This window comes from Nicotiana tabacum, chromosome 22 (assembly GCF_000715075.1).
Source record: "Nicotiana tabacum cultivar K326 chromosome 22, ASM71507v2, whole genome shotgun sequence".
Lineage (NCBI taxonomy): Eukaryota > Viridiplantae > Streptophyta > Magnoliopsida > Solanales > Solanaceae > Nicotiana > Nicotiana tabacum.
The window spans coordinates 102,731,285-102,734,602 of record NC_134101.1 but is presented as its reverse complement, the minus strand read 5'-3'; positions in this window follow the sequence as shown (position 1 = coordinate 102,734,602).

The following is a 3,318-nucleotide window of genomic DNA, read 5'->3' as shown; positions in this document are numbered from 1 at the left end:
AACTGTTCCAGAATAGAAATAAACTGTACAAAATAAACTTCAGAAGGTAAATCCGAGGCTTGCGAACGCAATGACAGGTATACCTTGATGTCTCCACAGTAATATCTAATTATCTATCTAATTATCAACAAACTCCAAAGTACCTGGATCTTGATAAAAATGTGTAAAAAGCATAACATGAGTACACCACAGCGGTACCCAGCAAGTATCAAGACTAATCTTAGTGGAGTAGTGACGAGGAACAGTGAAGACATCTACTAGACATAATAACCTATACAAGTATAAATGTGAAACTAACAGCGAACAATATCAATATAAAGCTAAGCATGGTAAAAATAACAAAACTATACTTGCAATAGGAAGCTGGAAACTACAATTATAAGCAAGGCACAATAGGTAATAACGCCATAAAGTAAGTTGAATACAACTTAAGTCCGATGAAACCAAGTAAGGAAAACAAGTAACAACTCAATATGAACAACTTCTTTCACACAAGATTTATTTAAGAATTTCCTCGAGGTACCACACCTCATAATCACAAATCACGGGTCCCAATTTACGAACCCTAATCACTTGGCATCTTGTGCCCACATTACAAATCACAACTGTACGGACAACTCACGTGCTACAATACCATTAATACCTCATAACTGCACGAGCAACTCACGTGCTAACACCATTAATACCTCATATCTGCACGGACAACTCACGTGCTAAGGGAGTGACAATATCTCATATCCGCAGGGACAACTCATGTGCCAGTAATAACAATAACCCGAAATCACACGGACAACTCACATGTCAATAATACAACTTTAACATAGAAGGCAAGTAAATGAGAATACATGTAAATGATCAATAGACATCGGGATTCATCTTCTTAAACTGATATGATTGATTAATTACGTGTATACTTATGCAAATATTCTCTCATAACTTGAGTCAACAAGTAAGAGTAGAGACAATGGATAATGCAAAGGAAATAGCACAACAAAGCATAAAATGCATGACTCACACTAGGTAGCCATACCACTACACAAATATCATCAATAATAATGCCCCCGGGACATCGCAAGTCATCACAAATCATCCCCGACATAGCCCCCCTTATCTCGCCATGTGCGCAATGATAAAGTAAATGCTTGCCTTGTCTTACCGTACACATATAATAATATTCCAATTTTGTCTCTCCACATGTGCAAACCCACATATATAGCCCGCCTTGTCATGCCGCATGTGCAAATTATCAGTAACAATATCACGAACAACTCATGTGCGAACACCCCTACAATCCTCTCAAAAATAACATGTGTGCCAAAATCATGACAACACAATATAATGGTTTGCACCACATGTACCCATATACCACATCATTTCCTTAAAATAATTCCAATACCACAGCATCGGCTCAACAACATTGAGTACAACAATAACAACAATAACACGAGAGTATGTCACGTAAATCAACACAATAATTTCAAACACAAAGAAATGAAAGAACGAGCTTATAATGAAAGACATAACAAGTAATAATGGTTTCAAATAAGAATAACTCAACAATGAGAGAGATAACGTGTAACAACGATATCAAATAATAATAAGTCAACAATGAGAGAGATAATGTGTAATAATAATATCAAATAAGAATAACTCAATAGTAAGAGAGATAACATGTAACAATGACTTCAAAGAAGAATGAGTTAACAATAAGAGAGATAAAATGTAACAATGATTCCAAATAAGAACAACTCAACAATAAGAGAGATAACATGTAACAATGATTTCAAATAAGAATAAGTCAACAAGGAAAGAGATAACAATAACTTCAATTAAAGCATAAAAGAGTACATTTGACAATAAAGGGTAGATCATGAACCAATCAACTTCAACTGTAAGGGTAAATTTAGCAATGGAGGATTTAACATGATAAGACAACTTCATTTTAATATACATAAGAACCTAAGATCTAAACAGTCAAATTTTCACTTATAATCCGTGTACACACTCGTCACCTCAAGTACACGTCTTTCACGTAGTTCAAATAGTGCAAACAAACCAATCCCTACGGAGTAGTTCCCTCACACAACGTTAGGCAAGATACTTACTTCAAAAGCCCTTAATCAACCCTCTAAAATAGATTTTCCTTTACAATTCACCTCCTCGGCTCAAATTTAACAAAAATCAACTCAATAACGTCAAATAATGCAAGAGAAATCAATTCCAATAATTAAAGCTATGATCTTTACACAATTGCTTAAAATTCAACTCGAGATCCACCCGGTCAAACCCGGGTCCAATGTTAGATTCCGACTACTCATGACCCCACGAGTTCATATATGTGATTAGTTTCAAAATCTGAGTCCAAATCGACTCTCAAAACTCAAATTCTTATTTTTTAAAAATGTGACAAAGTTTCACAAATTTTCGCTTTGATTCAAATAATTTTGATGTTAAAATCTAAGATATATTGATGGAATATGATTAGAATCACTTACCCAAAGTTTGTAGACGAATTCCCTCTTCAAAATTGCCTCCTACCGAGTCTAGGGTTCCAAAATATGAAAATGAGACAAAAAATCCTGCCCCTCAGCTTTTTGTCCAGTCGCAGGTGTCACAATTGCTAACAATCGCAAAAGTAAAGTCCTCCCATTTGTGTTGTCATCACAAATGCAATGAATAGTTCGTGATTGCAAACATAGGACCTTCGCAAATGTGACCATTGTGATCACAAATGCAAACCAGCTACCTAGGCCACCCTATCGCAAATGCGATCACTGGGATCACAAATGCAAACCTAGAAGAATACATCTATTATCGCAATTGCGATCCATATCTTGAAATTGTGAGACCTGAGACATCAGTGCAAAAACCAGTAGAACTCAAACTCTATGAGCAAGTTATATGTTCGCAGGCGGAACATGCGGGCCACTTGCGGATATTATTACATACCCTTCAGGATAGTAAGTTATATTCTAAGCTCTCCAAATGTGAATTCTGGCTAAACTCAGAAGCATTCCTTGGCCATGTGATATCTGACGAGGGTATTAGTATCATCACTCAGAAGATCGATGTAGTGAAGAATTGGCCGAGACCTACAACACCGTTAGAAGTTCGCAGCTTCATGAGGCTAGCAGGATGTCATAAGTGGTTTGTATAATGGCTTTCCTCTATATCAACACCATTGACTAAGTTAACACAGAAAGCTACCAAGTTCTAGTGGTTTGACACTTGTGAACCTAGTTTTCAGGAGCTAAAGAATCGATTGACATCCGCCCCAGTGCTCACTCTCCCAGAAGGAACAAAAGGTTATGCAGTATA